Genomic DNA, 20,790 nt, shown 5'->3' on the forward strand with positions numbered 1-20,790 from the left:
GGTGAATAGAAAATGGGCCAGAGGGCCTCCTGGGGCTCAGGGCGTGATTTCCCCAAAGCCCTCCTGCTTTCTTCTCACCATCGCACTGCCAGGTTTTGCCTGGTTGAGCCGCGGCAGCTCACTGCCAAGCATGGGGACCCCGTCAGCGGACAGGCCGTGAATGAGTGCAGTGTTTGGGACCAGTCAACAAGATGGATGTTGTTTCGGTTCAGCTCCGTGCACCGTAAACATTCTGTGGCAGACGCAGCTCCAGGTGGCTCGCTGGCTCGCGCTCGGCAGCTGGGCCAGCCTGCAAAGGCCCATTAACAGGGACATAAACAAGGAGGGCTGGGGGATGGAAGGCAGGAGGCCGCTGGGGTCTGTCCCACTTTCGGAGACAAGAACACAAAGACAGAAATCCAGGAGCCAGGCTGGAGGTGGTGGCAGCCGGGTGGGGAGGAACGAGGCCCCGCCTGGTTCCAATCTTCGCTCTGACGCACATACCGGGTGACTTTTGTTTTGACAAAACTCACACCTTGTCCAGGCCTCAGCCTCCTCATCTGGAGAAACAGGAAAGGGCTCCACTGTCGGCTGCAAGCAGGCCCTCAGAAATGCTTGATGAAGGAGCTGACTGCACCAGCAGCTGCTTGAGGACAAGAACTACATCCGATCCATTTTGGCCCAGTGATTAACAGCACGGGCTTCAGAGACAGACAACTTACCTGGTCTGGAATCCGAACTCTGCCGTTCACCCACTGATGTGTTCTTGGCCAGGTAACCCAACCTCTCTGAACCTCCCTTATCTGTAAGATACAAATGATCATACCTGTTGCACCAGCAGTGGTGAGGGGCAAATGAGACAATGCTCACAGGCGTTTTATAATGCAGTAATAAAAGGTCACTCTCATTCTGTTAGGATTTGTATGCCCCAAATCTCACAGAGCCTTGCCCAGAGCAGGCTCTCAGGATGAAGCGGGTGGCCAAGGCTGGGGAGTGGCCAGGTCTTCTGGATTCTCCCCTCCCGGTCCAAGATGATCTCTGGATCCCTGACCAAGCGCTCAGCCTGCCAGGCGCCCATGTGGGCCTCACAGCCTGGCCCCAGACATCAAGCCCCAGGCCCGTGTGGGAGGCTGTCCAACTTGACGAACATCAATTCTCAAGTGCCAGCTGGCCGAAAATCAATGTGTCAAATGACCAATTCATCAAAAGCCAATTAGCCACAAATTACTTCGCCAAGTGGCTACATTCCCAAATTACCTCAACAGTTACCCAAAACTTATTTATTTTAGCCATTTATAAAGATGACAACCATTTGTGTTGGAGGAGATGGTTTCAGTTTTAGTTAATAAGTTTTGATTTTGTGTTCAGAGCAGCATTTTAAAGAATATTAAGCTGGTCAAAATCAAGGATCATGGGTTGGTTTAGTCCTCTTATTTAGTATTTACTATTCAGTGTATTTCATTATCAGTTATCAAATGTCAATGTTTCATACAGGAAATCTTGAAGTTATATTGTGCAGTAGGTTGAATGGTGGCTCCTGAAAAGACATGTCCATTTCAAATTTCTGGAACCTGGGAATGTGATCTTATTTGGAAAAAGGGTCTTTTTAGATGTAATGAAGTTAAAGATTTTGAGCTGAAGAGATTACCCTGGTGGGTCCTAAATCCAGTGAAAAGGATCCATATGAGGAGAGACACAGGAGACGACATGACCACAGGGGCAGAGACGGGAGCAACACAGCCACAAGTCATGGAATGCCAACAGCCACCAGCAGCTGGAACAGGCAAAGAATGCATGCTCCCCGCAAGCCTCCAGAGCCAGCACCTTGATGCCAGAATCTTCCACAGCTGTGAGAATAAACTTCCATTGTTTTTTAAGCACCAAGTTTGTGCTAATTTGTTATGGCAGCCTCAGGAAACTAATACACATTTCTTTCATCATTATTTAATGTCATTTTCTGTTTTGCCTATTACTTTTTTTGGAGGGGAAGATTCTTTTGCTAATTTCTCAAAAAACTTGTTAACTTTAGTTCGTCTGTTTCTAGCAATTAACACACAATGGTGATAGGGCTGCTTACACCACGTCTTAGTTTATTTATTACTTTAAGTATCTGTTAGTACTTTTTATGGTTTACAACCAACTTCTTTTACTCTTTACAATTTCGCATTTATGGTTAAAGTATCAAATTTGATACCAACTCTTTTAAAAAAACTAATGAATCAAATCCAGCAATATATGAAAAGGATGATTCATCATGACCAAGTGAGGTTTATCCTCAGAATGTAAGGTTCTAGATTAATCAGCATAATTCACTAATCAAAAGAATGAAGGAGAAGAGACTTATGATCAGCTCAACTGATGCAGAAAAAAAATTCACGATAAAAATTCTCAGCACACTAGGAAAAGAAAAGAATGTCCTCAATATAATAAAGTACATCAATGATAAACTACAGCTAACATCAAGCTTAACAGTGAAACACTGAATGCTTTCTCCTAAGATTGGGAAAAAATAAGGATGTCGATACTCACCACTTCTATTCAACATATTAGAGGTCCCACAGCTAGTACAATTAGGGAAGGAAAGAAGATGGCATGAAAATAGAAAAAGAAGCATAACTCTTTACTCTCAGATGACATGATTACTTACATGGAAATTCCTAAGAAATCTCCAAAAAGAAAAACATGGAAAGAATAAATTAATTTAGCAGTGTCACAGGATACAAGGCCAACATGTAAAAACAATTATAATTCTACATACTAGAGGAATTAATGGGGAAATAGAATTTAAAAAGCAATCTCGGGCTTCCCTGGTGGCGCAGTGGTTGAGAATCTGCCTGCCAATGCAGGGGACACGGGTTCGAGCCCTGGTCTGGGAGGATCCCACATGCCGCGGAGCAACTGGGCCCGTGAGCCACAACTACTGAGCCTGCGCGTCTGGAGCCTGTGCTCCACAACAAGAGAGGCTGCGATAGTGAGAGGCCCGTGCACTGCGATGAAGAGTAGCCCCCACTTGCTGCAACTGGAGAAGGCCCTTGCACAGGAACGAAGACCCAACACAGCCAAAGATAAATAAATAAATAAATAAATAAATAAATAAATAAATAAATAAAAATTTTTTTAAAAAAAGGAATCTCACATATAATAGCATCAAAAAAACATAAAATTGTTGGGAACAAAGTTAAAGTTTTGTAAGACCTTTACACTGAAAACTATTAACACTGCTGAGAGAAAGTAATCAACACCTAAATAAACAAGGAGAGATACTATGTTCATGGATGGAAGATTCAATATTGTTAAGATGTCAATTCTATCCAAGTTAATCTATACATTTAATGTCATCCCAATCAAAGTTCTAGCTGGTTTTTTGGTAAAGCTTGACTAGTTAATTCTAAAATATATATGAAAATATTAAGGACCTAGAATAGCCAAAACAGTATTGAAAATGAAGTACAAAGTTGGGGGCTCACACTATCTGATTCAAGACATTCTATAAAGCTACAGTCATCAAGACAGCGTGGTACTGGCATAAGAATAGATGAATACACATAGATCAGTGGAAAAAACAGAAAGCCCACAAATAAACCCACATTAATATGGTCAACTGATTTTTCCCTAAAGTGCCAAGACAAACCAATAAGGGAAAGAAGTCTCTTCAACACATGTTGCTAGAATAACTGGATACCTATATGGAAAAGATGAACATTGACCCTTATCTCACACTGTACCCAAAAATTAATTCATAATGCATCATCAACCTGAATTTAAAGCTAAAACCATAAAACTTCTAGAATAGAGTATACCTCAAGACAGGCAAAAGTTTCTTTAAAAAAGCAGGAAACAAAAGAAAAAGTTGATAAACTAGACTGATTCAAAATTTAAAATCTTTGTTCTTTAAGAAACACCATTTAGAAAATGAAAAGGCAAGGCAGATAATGGGAGAAAATATTCCCTACACATATACCTAATAAGACTTGTATCCTGAATATATAAAGAACTCTCACAACTCAATAATAAAAGGATAAATAACCCAATTGAAAAATGGACAAAGGACTTGAATAGATTTCTCAAAAGAAGATATGCACATAGGAAGATCCAAAGATGCTTTGCATCTCTAATCATCAGGGAAATTAAAGTAAAACCAGGGGACAATAGCAACACTGGCTTATTGGAATGTGGGTAACTGGACACTCACTGAAGGGCTAATGATTGCTGCTATAATGAAGGACTGTCTTCCTGCTGGCCAGTTCTGAAGAGAAAACAAAATGCAAGTCCAGCTTCCTGCAGCTCCGGGTCTGGATGACACACCTGGCTTCATTTGTATGGACCTCCTTTTCCTCCTAGCTGGAAAAAGTCAGAAAAACCTCCTAGAGGAGATGACTCGAGCTAAATACTGAAAGATTACTTGCCAGGAAGGCAGGGCATGAACAGCATCAAAAATGCAAGGACCAGACATGCAAGAGCAGGAGGTATCGGGAGCTTTGAGTATTTCAGAGCTGGGATTAGGAAGCCCAGGAATTAAGATGAGCAGGGGCTGGAGCAGGTGGGGCCCGGTGGGCCACCTCAGTAACCTTGGACTTTATCCTCTATCATGATGGAGTCACAGATTCTATCACTTGGTCCAGTTCTGGACCAAGTCCCAACATGCAAACTGTACTATCCATTCGTTCTTCATTGACTCAAGTATTCATTCAACAAACATTTACTGGGCACCTGCTGTTGACATTCTTGTCTCCCCAGCCTAGAGAGCACCCTGCATTCCCAGCCCTGACTCTTTCTCTGGGATATACAGCCACTATAGAGTGAACTCCTATTAGGTGCCAGGTGCTGGGCCCAATACTATATAAGCAAAATCTTATTTAATTTTCATGTATTCTCCATTTTGCAGATGAAGAAATGAGAGGCTCAGAGAAGAAACTGATTCAAACCTTGGCCTAACTGATTCCCAAACCCCCATTCAGATTGATCCACCCATCTGTGCAGAAACAATACCCAAGTACAGGCTGCAGGCCAGGCCCTGTAACCAGCACAGGGGCACAGGTGTTCACAGTGCTGCCCTTGAGTGCTCACACCTGTCTGCCCGTGACTTGCCAGAGGGGAAGCCACCTTCCTTCACAGAGGTCCAGGCCAGCCCCCACATGCCCAGGCTGAGTGACCGTGGAGCTGTAGGGAGGGCACCAGCTCGGTCTTATGGACTCCCCTCTCTAGCCGCTCATGACAACAGATGCTCTGTCCCTTTGCCTCCTGGTGGAAACACCAGGCCCAGAGTGCAAACGAGGCATGGTGCCAAGGTCCAGCCTCTTCCACACCAAGCCCACATCTCCCTTTGGTGTGACCAGACCCTGGCCAAATACTGAAGTTCCCAGTACTGCAGCTAGTTGTTAATCCATCTAGAAGTAAGTCAAACAAACAGCAGACACAACCCATAGCTTCCCCAGGAGACAGCTCCCCACACCTCTCTCTGGAGCTCCTGCCAAGTCTGTCCTCCACAGCTAGGCGGCCACAGGCTCTACACACTGCCAACTCACCCCAGGGACCCCCATTTCTGCTCCAAACCCTTTTCAGTGACCCTCATTCCCCAGGCCTGATGGTCACCAGCCTGTGTCCAGAGGATCCCCGAGCTAGCCGGGCTAACTTCTCTGCCTATCAGCCCCTCACTCCTCTGCTCCTGCCACACCCACTGTGACGGACTGAATGTTTGTGTCCTCCAAAATTCACGTGTTGAAACCATACCTGCTGTGTGATGGTGTTAGAGGTGGGGCCTTTGGAAAGTGATTAGGATTAGATGAGGTCACAAGGGTGGAGCCCTCATGAATGGGATGAGTGCCCTTCTAAGAGTCAGAAGAGAGCATACTTCCCTCTACTTTCCCCCATATGAGAGCACAGAGAGAAGATGGCCACCCACAAACCAGGAATCGGGTCCTCGCCAGTCACTCAATCTGCCAGTACCTTGACCTCAGAATTCCTAGCCTCCAGAACTGAGAATTAAATGTTTGTTGTATTTTTGTTACAGCAGCCTGAATGGCTAACACACATGCCCTGTCCCCAAACATACCTCAGGGGCTTTGCTTTCCTAGTCTCTCTGGCCTCTCTTCTCTCATGTCTGTGCAGCTCCTTGTCCCCATTCATATCTTGGAGCAAAAGCCACCTCATCTGGGAGGGCTTCCCTGATGCTCTGGGAACCTCACCCTCACACCATCCAGTTTGACCATCTTTATAGCACTCATCATTATTTAAAAGCATCTTGTTTCTTTACTCACCTATTTATTTTCTGCTCTCATGAACTTGGTCTATTTTGATCACCACCTAGATCTGAGAGCACTGCCTCAGAATAATAGGAATTCAACAATTCAACTGTCACGTGCATGAATCCCACAAGGCCCAGCTGAAGTGACGCCGCCTCAGTGCAACCTTCCTGGACACCTCTGCTCAGATCTCTCAGAGGTGCAGACCTCACCAACCCCTCCCAAATCTTTCCCACTGGTGCCCAAAGGCCGGGCTGTGGCTGATTCATCTCTGTGTCCAGCACCTAATATAGGGACTGGTACGCCTCAGGGGTTGAATGAACACATTTTCTCTGAATAAATAAATGAATGCAATTCAGCTTCCCCACCTGTGATAAATGTAAAAGGGCTTTGTCAACTGTAGAGTGCAGCGGGCACTCACGTACATGCGCGTGCGCACACACACACACACACACACACACACACACATACTCCAGGGCCTGACAGTCACAGGGCCTTACCGCATGGTCTGTTGAACTGAATTCTGGGCAGTTCTGCCTGTGCCCTAACTCCAAGGCCAAAAGTCACAGCCACACATGGGCCCTGTGCAGCCCCTACTTCAGTTGGCGTGAGTCAGACAACTCATTATCTGAGTGGCCAGGAGGCAGAGGTTAAGAAAACCACAGAGCTGAGTGCTCCGCAGTCCTGGAGGGGGTGTGGAGAGCTGCCTGCACATGTGAGCAGCAGATGGTCAGCCTGGCCAATCGGGAGGGTTCCATTTCAGTGACAATTCATTTTCAGTAATTATCCCTCTCTCCTTTAAAGTCACCTAAGGTAGCCCTCGTGGGCACAGCGGACTTCTTCCCTGGGAGAACTTTCAAGTTACTTGCACTTTTGGAGATGCATAGAATTAAAAGCAGATGTGCCAAATTGAGCCTCCTGCTTGCTGCTCCATCTCTGATTTTTTTTCCTGCCGGCCCACTGTAAATGTTTTTAAAATGGGACCCCGGTACTAGACATGTCAAACAGCTGAATTCAAGGTAGAGGAGGCTGCCAGCAGGGAAGATGGATGAAATTTAAAATCCCTTTCGACAGATTAACTAGAGACACTTTGAAGCCATAAATCATGCAGACAGTCTAGAAGAAGCTAATAATGGATTTCGGTTTTATTCGTATATTTATTATCTCGAAGAGATAGCAGAATGCCGGGCCAACACGCCTGGCTGGGAAATCCACCGGGACTTCCTATGGCTGATTATCAACCAGAGAAGAGGTGGGACAGGAAGGGAGGAGGGACATAAGAACCGACATTAATTATGTACCTGCTGTGTGCCAGGCACTGGGCTTGGCGTGACTTGTTTTGTTTAAGCCAACCATGTGAAGAAGACAATATTGTTCCCATTTTATGGATGAAGACTCTAAGATACTCCAAGATAACTTGTTCCAGGCCACACAGCCTGGCCTCCCTGACGCCAAAGCTCTACTCCTTCCACCCAAAAGAATGCAGGAAAACAGATGGCCCAACGTGACAGCAGAGAGCACCTGAGAGACAGACAGACAGACAGACAGCAAGTGTATGAGCTTCTGCACCCCAAGGGGCCAGTGCCCCAAGGATTGGTGCCCTTTTCCACTGCTGGTCCTTCAGTCTTGCTGTGCCCTCTGCCTGGGGTGCCTTCAGTGGTCACGTCCTGAGCTCACGATCATGTCAGGACCCAGCCTGGGTCTCTGCCCTCAAGAGAGTGCCCTGAATTACAGCATTTTTATATTTGTGTTATATATCCCTAGAAGGCTTCCCTCAAATAAATATGACCGTATCCATTCCTGTATCCTTCCATGGCCACCCAGGAGATGCTCAATGCTGTTTTTATCATTCCCTGATGCCCCAGCACCTTGAATACGAGCATCACATCTACCAAGAGCAGGGGGATGGCCAAGGCAAGACGCTAATATTCATGAAGCACCTCACACATTTTTGGTGCCCGCTCTGTACCAGCACCAGGGATAGAATCGTGAACCAGACATAGTGCCCACATGGACCTTACATCTGAGTACCAGGCACCTTATAAACTAATTTAACCCTATCGACCTAGGGGGACAAGCAACACCCTGAGAGGTCAGAAGGGACGGCCATCAGGGAAGGCTCCCAGGCCAGAGAACAGGGTCCCGGATCTCTCTTTTACAATTCAATGACTCTTCGTCCACAGCGGTGAGCCCCACACTCTGTGGCGCATCGGAATCACCTGGGGGACTTATGAAAAATATATCTGGGCCCTGCCCTAGATATAGCAAATGAGAATCTCGTGGGATACGGCCAGGGAAGCTGCCTTTTATGAGTGCTCCAGAGGGTCCTGCTGAGCTGATCCTGCTGCTAGCCTAGTGTTTGGCCACCACCAAACTTTAAAAGAAAGTCTCCCTCTTTGGCCTGGCACACTCACGGCCCTTCACAGCCTGGCTCCAAACCACCCCTCTGGTCTGATCTTCCAAGACGACACACACACACACACACACACACACACACACCCCATATAGTCATATAGTCCAGGCCTAACAGCTATTTACCGTTCCCCTGATAAGCCCTGAATGTGCAAGCCCACCCCACCCCATGCTTCATGCCGTTCCCTCTCCCGAAATGCCTTTCACCCACTTCCACCTGGGGAATTCATTCCTACTTATCTTTCAAGGTCCAGCTCAAACATTTCCTCCCTGAAGCCCTCCTGGATCTCCTCCGTGCTTCATAGTCCCATGAATTAGCCCCCGCTGGGCCCCCGCTATCCCCATCACTGGACGGTTGGCTCCTCAGGGCCTCTCCCCAGTTCTCCCGCCAGCCTGACTCCCTGGCCCAGCACCTGGCTCAGAACGGTGTCCTAGAAATGAACAAGGCATGAGATGGTCTCGGAGAACAGGCCATGACCCAAAGATACAGAGGCGAAGGGGAGGCATCACTGGGCTCCTTGTTCCACTGTCCCAGCCCCACTGCAGACACGCTGGCCTCGTCCCACTCGGGGAGGTTGCTCCTCCTTCTGGGCCTTTGCACTAGCTGTCTCCTCTGCCCCGGGTTCAAGGATGCCTGCTTCCTGTCATTCAGACCTCCCTTCCTACGAGAGGCCCTTCCCTGACCGCCCCCAGGCCCCACCACTCACTAACCCCTCATCTGCTTCATCTCCCTTCTTAGCACATACCATTGCCTACATAGTATTCTGGCTGCTCACGTCTGTCTGCCCCACCTGAACACAAGCTCCATGAGGGCAGGGACTAATATTTACTAAATCAAGTGGTTTCTGGAAAGCCTGGAGAGCCTTCCTGATTATTCCTGCACACACGTACAGGCCTTGAGAAAGCCATCCTAGACCATTCCATATGTGAGCTTTGGGTTTTCCTCTCCTATCTGACTCACCATGTTCATGTGTCGTGAGTTTTAAGGGACAAAATATCTTCAAAAATTGTTTTAAATTCCATAACCCTATCTCTCAGACAGCTTAGATTTCTTTCTTTTTTAAAAAATTGTGTTAAAATACACAGAACATAAAATTTACCATCTTAACCATTTTTAAGTGTGCAGTTCCTGGTATTAAATACATTCTCATTGTTGTGCAGCCATCACTACCATCCATCACCCTAACTCTTTTCATCTTATAAATCTGAAACTCTGTACCCATTAAACAAGAACTCCCTATTCTCCCCTCCCCACCAGCCCCTGGCAACCACCATTCTGCTTTCTGGCGCTATGGTTTTGACCACTCTAAGCACCTCATATAAGTAGAATCATACAGTGTTTGTCTTTTTGTGACTGGCTTATTTTGTTTAGTATAATGTCCTCAAGGTTCATCCACCTCGTAGAATATTACAGAATTTCCTTCCTATTTAAGGCTGAATTATATTCCATTGTATGTATATACCACATTTTGGTAATCCATTCATTGGTCGATGGACACTTGAGTTGCTTCCTCAGACTGCTTAGGTTTTAAAATGTTCATTTTTTTCCACTACACCTATGTGTGTGATTATATCTGTGCATATACACATACACACACATATTTAACATTTTACTACATATTGACACTTGTTTAGTATTTGTAACACTAACTATCAAATCATGAGCATTTCTTCCCTTGTCACTAAGGAGTCTTCAAAAGCCCCCTTTGAACAGCTGCATAGTATTCCATCATGGAATTCATCATAACTTATTTAGTTATTCCTCATTGTTAGACATTTAGGTAGGGTGTTTCCAATTTTTTGCTATTATAAATAATGCTGTTATGAGCACCCTTGAACATAAATCACTGTCTGCATCTCTGAACGCTTCCTCGGGACAACTTCCAAGAAGAGTCCTGGGTCAAAGGGATTGAATATTTTCCAGGCTCACAGAACGTATCGTCAAATTGCCATCCAGAAAGACTGTCCCCATTTACATTCCCACCAGTGACTGGTGAGGCGGCCAACTTCACTGCACGTTGCAACAATAAGCAACAGGATTTCCTTTAGCTTTGCTAATTTGTGAGACTGAAATCAGACTTCATTTTTATTTGGATTTTATTACTAGTGGAGGCAAATATTTGAAAATATCTTTGGCTATCCATATTTCTTCTTCTGTCAAATGCCTGTTCCCATCTTTTCTGCATTTTTCTTATCATTTTGGGGAGCTTTTCTTAGGTATTAAATACATCAGGCTTACATACTTTTCTCATTTTGCTTATTGCCTTTCATTATTGTTTATAAATTTTTACACATAAAAATGTTCTAAATTTTCAAGTAGTCTAATCCAACAGTCTTCAGTTGAGATCACTTCCATGGGCTTTAAGTAAAGCTAGTTCTTTTCCAACCAGACATAAGATAAATATTTCCCTATAATACCTTCTAATTTTTTGTGTGGTTTCATTTTTCACACTTAACTCCTTAATCCATCTGGAATGTATTTTGCAGGATAATGTAGGTGAGGATTTAACTTTATTTTTTTCCCCAAATAGTTAACCAATTGTCCCCATCTGTGTTATTTTTTTTCAAGACCCTTATGGCAGGGTTTCTACCATCTCCCTTAGTAGCACCACAGTGTAATAATAATCACAAATATCACATATATCACTTACACTTTACAAAGCATTATTCATTTATCATTCATCATCACGTTTTTGTTGAGTGCCTGTTATGCACTAGGGACTATTCTAAGTGCTAGGAATCCAGCAGTGAATAAAACAGATAATAATCTCTGCTCTCATGGAGCACACCTTCTAATGGGGGAAGTAAAATAAGTAAGTAAATTATACAGGATGTTCGTGATAATGAGAAAAATAAAAAGGAAGGGGGATTGAAGGTATTTGAGGGGAGGACGCACTTCTACATAGGATGCTCAGGGAAGGCCTCACTGAGAAGTGTCACTTGGATAAAGACCTGGGTGGGGGGCTGAGCCATGTGGATGTCTGGCTGTAGGGGGAGGACATCCAGGCAAAGGAAACAGCCAGTGCCAAGGCGCTGAGGCAGCAGGAGACCTAACGTGTTCCAGGATCAGCAAGAAGCCAGCGTGGCTGAGGTGGAGCAGGCCTGAGGGCATGAAGGAAGAGCTGAGGCCAGAGGAATAAGGGTGCGTGTGTGTGCATCATGTAGGACCTCCCAGGCCTTTGTGCTTTACCTCCACATCTGGATGAGATGAGAGTTCTGGTGAATTTTAAACAGAAGAGCAACATCACTGATATTTTAACACAGGGTTTGTCAACCTCAGCACTGCTGACATTTGAGGCCGGATAATTTTTTGCTCTGGGAGGCTGTCTTGTGCATTGCAGGATGTTTAGTAGCATGCCCAGTAGCTCACATGTGTACATGTACGTGCACACACACACACACACACACACACACTCTGCTGACAATTAAAAATGTCACTGTCAAATTGTTCCTCGGCGGGGGCAAAATGCCCCAGTTGAGAACCACTGCTTTAACAAGATCACTCTGACTACTGTGCTGATGGGGGCAAAGGCAGAGACAGAGAACCCAGCTGAGCAGCTACTGCAATCGATCAGTGAGAGATGATGGTAGTAGCTTCAGCCAGGGTGGTGAGGAGTGGCTGGACTGGATATACTGTGAGTGTAGAGGCACCAGGATTTATTGACAGATCAGCTATAGGGAGTGAAAGAGAAGAGTCAAGGATGACACCAGGGCTTGATCCTGAAGATATGTAAGGACGGAGTTGCCATTTACCAAGATGACGACAGGAGGAGAACCAGGTTTGGGGAGACTCCCAGGAGCTATTTTGGTCACGTATGTTTGAGACATGCCAATGGAGACCCTGAAGAGCAACAAGATTGACAAGTCTGGAGTTCAGAGCCCAGGTCAGAGCCCAAGACATGACTCTGGATCAGCAGCAAGTCGATGGTGTTTGAAACGAAGTGATACAAGATGAGCCCATCAAGGGAGACAGCATAAACAGAAATGCAAGTGGTCCAAGGACTAAGCCCAGGGCCGCCAATGCTAGAAGTCAGGGAGCTGAGGAGCAGTGGCCCAAGTAGTAGAAGAGCAAGAGCCGTGTCCTGAAGCTGTGAGAGGGCGGTGTTGCAGGGAGTAGAGAGCGGTCAACTGCATCCAAGGCTGAGCGTTGTCCATTGGGCCGCATGAAAGGCACTAGAAACCTTGGCTAGAGGCAAGAGCTGTTTGGAGGTGAGGGTGGAGTGAGGGCTTGACTGGAGGAGAGCAGTGTAAGACGCTGAGCCAAGGCAGCTCTTTCATTTTGCTGAAATGGGTTCCCAGACCCCTCTCGGCCACGCGTCTTACTGCTGTTACTGCCACAGCAGCCAGGCACAGGCATCCTTCCCGGCTTCAGGCAGGGGCAGCCTGACAGTGTCTCCTACAAAACACACACATGCCAGGCAACCTCAGACAACGACCCTAAAGTGGGTGGCGGGTTAATGCTTCTGCTGTGCCCCTGACCAGTGAGTATGGACGCCCATGAATAAATACTGTCCCCTAGACAGTGCTCTGAGAGGAATTTAATTTTTTTATTTTTATTTTTTTAAATATTTATTTACTTATTTGGTTGTGTGGGGTCTCAGTTGCGGCACGCGGGCTCCTTAGCTGAGGTGTACATGTGGGATCTAGTTACAAGACCAGGGATCAAACCCAGGCCCCCCACACTGGGAGCGTGGAGTTTATCCACTGTGCCACCAGGGAAGTCCTTGAGAGGAATTTTAAAGACCCCTTGGAAGGTGAGGCAGCTCAGGAATGCACTCTTTTTTTTTTTTTTATTGGAGTATGGTTGATTTACAATGTTGTATTAGTTTTAGGTGTACAGCAAAGTGATTCAGTTATATTGATACATACACATACATCCACTCTTTTTTAGATTCTTTTCCCCTATAGGCCATTACAGAGTACTGAGTAGAGTTCCCTGTGCTATACAGCAGCGGTCCCCCGGGCCGCTGACCAGTAACGGTCCACGGCCTGCGAGGAACCGGGCGCACAGCAGGAGGTGAGCGGCAGGCGAGCAAGCAAAGCTTCATCTACCGCTCCCCATCGCTCGCATTACCCCCGAACCATCCCCCCCCCACCCCTCACACCCCCCAGCCCCATCCGTGGAAAAATTGTCTTCCACGAAACCAGTCCCTGGTGCCAAAAAGGTTGGGGACCGCTATTACACAGTAGGTCCTTATTAGTTACCTATTTTATATATAGTAGTGTGTATATGTCAATCCCAATTTTCCAATTTATCCCTCCCCCCTCCTTACCCCCCAGTAACCATAAGATTGTTTTCTACATCTGTAACTCTATTTCTGTTTTGTAGATACGTTCATTTGTACCCTTTTTTTAGGTTCTACATATAAGCAGTATCATACGATATTTGTCTTTCTCTGTCTGACTTATTTCACTCAGTATGACAATCTCTAGGTCCATCCATGTTGCTGCAAATGGCATTATTTTGTTCTTTTTATGGCTGAATAATATTCCACTGTATACATGTACCACATCTTTTTTTTTTTAACATCTTTATTGGAGTATAATTGCATTACAATGGTGTCAGTTTCTGCTGTATAACAAAGTGAGTCAGCTATATGTATACATATATCCCTATATCTCCTCCCTCTTGCATCTCCCTCCCACCCTCCCTATCCCACCCCTCTATGTGGTCACAAAGCACCGAGCTGATCTCCCTGTGCTATGCGGCTGCTTCCCACTAGCTAGCTATTTTACATTTGGTAGTGTATATATGTCCATGCCAATCTCTCACTTTGTCCCAGCTTACCCTTCCCCCTCCCCATGTCCTCAAGTCCATTCTCTACGTCTGAGTCTTTATTCCTGTCCTGCCCCTAGGCTCTTCAGAACCTTTTTTTTTTTTTTAGATTCCATATATATGTGTTAGCATACGGTATTTGTTTTTCTCTTTCTGACTTACTTCACTCTGTATGACAGACTCTAGGTCCATCCACCTCACTACAAATAACTCAATTTCGTTTCTTTTTACAGCTGAGTAATATTCCATTGTATATATGTGCCACATCCTCTTTATCCATTCCTCTCTTGATGGACATTTAGGTTGCTTCCATGTCCTGGCTATTGTAAACAGTGCTGTAATGAACACTGGGGTGCATGTATCCTTTCGAATTATGATTTTCTCTGGATATATGACCAGGAGTGGGATTGCTGGATCATATGGCAGCTCTATTTTTAGTTTTTTAAGGAACCTCCATACTGTTCTCCATAGTGGCTGTACCAGTTTGCAGGAATGCACTCTTGCACTGGCTCTCCCCACGTCCCCACCCCGCTCTGTTTCATTCCCTCAGCTCTCATACCTGCTCCCTGGGATCACCTCCCAAGGAAACTACCTGCCCCAGAGCATGAAACTCTCTGCTGTCGGGGGAAACCAGGCTAAGACAAATGGGAAGGAGAGAGAGGAGAAGGAGGCTGGAGGTGGATATGGAGTCACGAGAGGGTTTGGGTTTTGTTTTTTTTTAAGACGTTAGAAATAACAGCAGGCATGTATGCTGATGGGAATGACCCAGGGGGAAAGCAAAAATTGATGCAGGAAAGAGCGGAGAATCATTGGAGCAGTGCTGTCCCTGAGTAAGTGAGAGGAGGGTCCACAGTCGTATTTACAAAACTGGGCCACAAAGCGAGTCTGAATACATTTCAAAGGACTGAAATGAATAGAACATATTCTCTGACCACAGTGTAAAAGATAACTCGAAATCTCATATGTTTGCAAATTAAAAAGATGCCCTGTAACTGTGGGTCAAAAAATAGAATGAAAATTAGAAAATATTTTGAAGTAATTGATAATGAGAAACCTACATATCAAAACTGTGGGATACTGCTAAAGCAGTACTTAAGAAAACTTTATGGTTTTTAATGTCTTAAACACATTTATCAGAAAAGAAATGTTGAGATTTAATGAGTTAAATGTTCATTTCAAGATTTTTGTTTTTAAAAGAGCAAAATAAAGCAGGACGAGAGAAATAATAAAGATATAGGCAGAAATCAATAATACAGAAAATATACACAGATGTGCACATACACAATAGAGAGGATCAATAAATTAGCCTGAAGTTGGTTCTTTGAAAACAAAAATAAGACTGACAAACAACAGACAAGACAGATCACAAGAAAAATGTAGGAGGAACAAATAAGTAATACCAGGAATGAAAAACAAGGCAACACTTGAGGGCTTCCCTTGTGGTGCAGTGGTTAAGAATCCGCCTGCCAATGCAGGGGACACGGGTTCGAGCCCTGGTCCGGGTGGATCCCACATGCCGCGGAGGAACTAAGCCCGTGCGCCACAACTGCTGAGCCTGTGCTCTAGAGTCCATGAGCCACAGCAGCTGAGCCCACGTGCCGCAACAAGAGAAGCCACCGCAATGAGGAGCCCGGGCACCGCAACAAAGAGTAGCCCCCCTGGCCACAACTAGAGAAAGCCCTCGTGCAACAACGAAAACCCAACACAGCCAAAAATAAAAATAAATAAATTTAAAAAAAAGACAACACTTGATGCTACAGGCAATATAAAGATACTTAGACAATATTTTAAATGTCTTTATGTCAATAACTTTGAAACGTAGTCAAAATGGACAAATTCCTAGGAAAATATAATTTAACAAAACTTTAAAGAAGGAATAGAAAACCTGAATAGTCCTATAGGCATTAAAGTAATTAAATAAATGGTCTAAAATCTTCCCACAAAGAAAACTCCAGGCCCAGATCCCTTTTCCAGTGATTTCTACCAAACGTTCAAGGAAGAAACACTTCTAATCTTATACTCACTCTTCCAGAAACTAGAAGAGGGAATACTCCACAATTCACTGTATAAGGCTAGGAAAACCCTGATATCAAGCCTCAAAAAAAGACAGTATGAGGAAGGAAAACTACAAGTTAATTTCATTCATGAACATAGATGGGAAAATTCTAAATAACATATTAATAAACTGAATCCAACAGTACATAAATAGGAAAACTACATGATGACCAGGTTGGGTATATTCAAGGAATTCAAAGTTGGTTTATCATTTAATGTTATTCATCACATTAACAGATTTAAAAACAAAATGAGCATCTCAATAATTGCAGAAAAAGCATTTGATAAAATTCTACACCCATTCATAATTTTAAAAGAAAACTGTTAGTCAATCTGGAAAAGAAAGGAACTTCCTTACTATGATAAAGAGTATTTAGAAAAAGCTAACAGTCAATTTCACAGTTAGTGATAAGTTATTGAAAGATCTCCCGTTGACACTGGAAGCAGAAAAGGTGCCCTCCATCCTTGACTTCCATCCTCCAGTCCTACTATATTACATAGTATGTGCTATATAAAAATTTTACATATTATATTCTGGAGGTCCTAGCCAGAATGGAAAGGCAAGAAAAAAGAAATAAAAAGATTTAGGATGTATGAATACAGCTGAAATCCACACCCAGGTTTCTCTGATTCCAGCTCATACAGAGGACTCCCACCTCTGATTCCAACCTGTGCTTTACCTGTCTTTTTTTTTTTTTCCATTTCACCGGTCTTCAGTCCTCCCCCTACTCCCTCAGCAAATGCCTGCTGGGCCTTCTGTGAACCCACTGGTCACCTGACATTTTCTGCCTCTCCCTGCTCTGCCCTGTGGTGTGTTTTTGAAGACGCTTCCTCACAGACTGCATGCGGGGGGCCGGGACCACTCTCGGATTCTTCTGTGAGCTGCACTGTCCTGACCTCAGGTTCTTCAGCTCCCTGTGGGCAGGACCAGGTCTGATTCACCTGGGCTCCTAGCCCCTCACACACAGCATGTCCCAGCCCACTTACTAAACGACGAGTGAGTAGATGGAAGGTGACAGCAGCAGCAAGACAGTCTCCCAGGCAGGGCTTCCTGCTTCACCAACATATATCAGCTGCTTCCTTTCTTCCTTCCTTCCCGCTGCCCTGCACTGAGCAGCTACTCTGTACTGGCCCTCTGCTGGGGGCACTGGGGACATAAAGGGGCACGCCGAGACCCAGCCCCTCCCTGGTGTGCTGACAATGGCCACACAGAGCACTGGGAGCAAGAAGGTGCCTGACCCAGCCTGTAAGATCAGGAGAGGCTTCCAGGAGGAGGGGACTTCTAAACTAAGCTACAGAATATGAGAGGTGTTAGTTATTGTCTAAAGGAGGTTGGAGGTGGGAGGATGTTTGGGGCTGAAGAGCTACAAGTGGGTCCCTGCGGGTAGAGCACTGTGAGAGTCAGCAGGGAACAATGAGACCAGAGACGTCGCTCCTAGAATGTGTGGAACTGTGAACCCTCCTGCTAGAAAAATGCATGAATGCATCATAAGATTGTGCACATACATTGAAGCCCACCCTGGAGCCCGGGGTTCTAAGAATCTGGGCTATATCCAGAGGATGGCAAAATCGAACTGTTCCAGATTTAGGGGAAGAAAGATACAAGTGAGCTTCAACTGCTGTCCACTTTCACCCATGACCTTGGCCAAGATCCAAAATAATCCCCCCAGGGCCAAGCTTGACCTCCTGGCTGGAACAGACACTCAATCCAATATGCGAGGGTCTCGCCGGCACTGGGCAGAGCACGCCGGACAGAGGCCTTGCAGTGACCCCATCACTGGGAAGGAAATGTCACCATCCCCCTCGTGAGCGGCACCATAACCACCAAGATTGCTGAGCACTCAAGCAGGGATGGACAGACATGTGCCAAGCAGACAGGAAAGAGAAGAAAGTTCCTAAAACAGGACACGTGTGAGCAGAGGACATGGGCATGAAAGAAGCTCGTGCTTCAGGGGGCCTGGCTGGAGGATCCAATGCCAGGACACTGACTGGATATGTGTGAGAGAAGCTGGCCCCTGTGGGCCAGACCCCAGAGCTTAGATGCTGTCCTGAGGGCAGGAGAGAGCCAGCATCCAGTTTAGGCTTAGAGAGTGCACTCTGGTTGGGTGTGAAGAAGGATCCATAACCGTGGTGGTAACTGCCATGCTATGTCCAAGGGAGTGCCCGACCTGCGAGAGGCAGTGTACACGGCCGGGGAACCAGGGAGAGCATCTCTGAGGAAAGGGGGGTTTCTGTGTTGCTTTTCATTTTGACAGATAACAACTACAGGCCTGCTTGGTGATGAACACCAAAGATCCAAAGGAAAGAGTGCCTGCCAGCTCGTTAACCATCACAGCAACTATACTGGGCATTGGCTGCAGGAAGGAACGACTGAGCGAAACAGATATTGGCCGAAAAGGACAGGTTTCCTCTATGTCAGCAAAGGCCCAGCTGGTCAGGAGTCCAGGTCCCTCCCTCAGCAGACACATAAGGCCAAGACCCGCACAGGGTTAACCAGGGGCCACTGCAGAGTCACAGAGTCTATAAGTGGCCACGGCAGTCCTGAATCTGGTCTGTCCTCCCTCTTGCCCCAGCCTGGCTGCCTCCCAACCCCAGTGGGCCACTGAAGCAGCACAGAGCCTGGGAGCAGGGAGTCCCGTGTCCACGTCCCAACTGCCACCATCGTGTGGCCCTAGCCAGCTCCTCTCACTGCAGCCTCAGGCCAGATGGCAGTCAATAAGTTCCTTTCCACCCCTAAAATTTCACACACCCAGAAGCCAACAGGCAGAAGGAGCCAATGGACATAAAACCAGAAGTGACCGTGGAGGAACCGGTCAGGAAGGCCACTGGAAGGGGCAGGGCTGGTCCAGGCAGCTAGAAAACAGAGGCAGCAATGGGAAGGGGGCTGCTGGGGTTTAGGGGCTGCCTTGACTCACCAGAAGAGCTCAGGCAAGTCACGCCCCACCTTGGTGCCTGGACTTCCTCATCCACAAACTGGGGTCAGGGGGAGTGAGCTGGACCGGTTGCGTCCAGGGTCTTTCAGCTTCACACTGACAGCACAAGCCTGAATAACAAAGGACTGAAACCAGGATCTGCCACTGGGAACTATGTGACTTCAAGAAAGTCCTTAGTCTCTCTAAGCCTCAGTTTCCTCATCTGTAAAATGGGGATAATACCACACACACACACACACACACACACACACACACACACACAAACACACACACACACACCCATAGGGTTGTTCTAGAGATTGAACTACACCAGGTGACGCAGAGTAGCTACCTGACAATGACCACACTCTCCAGCATGACCCCAGGGGAGGCTAAGGGAGGATGTGGTCTGTGGGCTCTGCCAGGCCTCTCTGAGCTGCACTAGGTCTGCGGCCATCCGGCCAGGCTTCTGGGGAAGCCTCTCCAGCCCACAGCTGGGCTTTCTCACCACATTCGGAGGCATTTTCCTTGGTCCCGGTGGGCTTCTCTCCTTCCCTCTCCCCTTGGCCCACAGGGTGGCAACTCTGAGAAGGCCTGTCCATCTCCTCAGGGCTGGCAGGAGGCGACCTATAAATCAATAAATAAATTCCAAGCAGATGCACACACGTTGTTTTGCTTGGAACCTTGGCTCTTTCCTACGGTTGCCATGAAACCAGACTCTCTCAGGTGATTCACAATTTGACGGGGCCGGGCCTGGATCCACCAGAGGGTGACGATAATATTTTCTTTCCTGTCTTACCTCGGAGACAGGGTGCGGTTTTTTTTCCAGCCCTCTATCCTGGGCTGACAGCAAACCCAGGTTTACTCAGTGCATATTTATAGACCCCAGGCTTGGGGAAGCCAGTAGCAAGGATGACCAGCATTGCCGTGGGGCTTCCCAGTGTGCCGACACCCTCCCCCATAGGACTCCATTTTCCTCAAGCTCCCTACCAGGCTCTGCCTGAGGAAACCAGCAGAGGGTAGCTGTGGCTAAAAGCTGAGGCTTTGCTCCTGATGGTCCCGGATTCGAACCCCAGGTCTGACACTTCACCAAGCCTCAGTTTACGTTTTTATTTTGTAAATAGGGATAATACATTTGACAAATCATAGAAAGCTGAGATTTAAATTAAAATAATATACGTTAATAGCTTACCCAGGACCAGCACATTTTAGATACTCAATAGACTGCCACTACTAGTGTTAATAATATTCTGAGTGCTCAGAGAAGGGATAGCTAGCCCTATGACAAGGTCATACTGTAGACCCTGTCATCCTATGTCATACACCATGTCGTCGTCGTGTGGAGGAGGTCAGCCGCCTGCTCCAGCTGGTTCCACGGCTTTGTCTGCAGCCCACTGGACTGGCTGGCCCCTCC

The 20,790-nt window shown here is 46.2% G+C and overlaps 1 protein-coding gene across 3 annotated transcripts in view; it reads right to left on the minus strand.

Annotated features, from left to right (window-relative positions):
• GLIS1 (GLIS family zinc finger 1) overlaps positions 1–20,790 on the minus strand; it is a 226,254-nt gene that overhangs the window by 109,503 nt on the left and 95,961 nt on the right. Inside the window, exon 1 of one of the 3 annotated variants that reach the window (XM_068537976.1) lies at positions 702–777. The exons of the other annotated variants lie outside the window; for them this stretch is intronic. The gene's annotated coding sequence lies outside the window, so the exon portion shown is untranslated. Of the gene's footprint in view, positions 1–701; positions 778–20,790 lie in introns of those variants that run through there. 3 annotated transcript variants of the gene reach the window in all.

The sequence above is a fragment of the Eschrichtius robustus genome, chromosome 3 (genome assembly GCF_028021215.1).
Source record: "Eschrichtius robustus isolate mEscRob2 chromosome 3, mEscRob2.pri, whole genome shotgun sequence".
NCBI lineage: Eukaryota > Metazoa > Chordata > Mammalia > Artiodactyla > Eschrichtiidae > Eschrichtius > Eschrichtius robustus.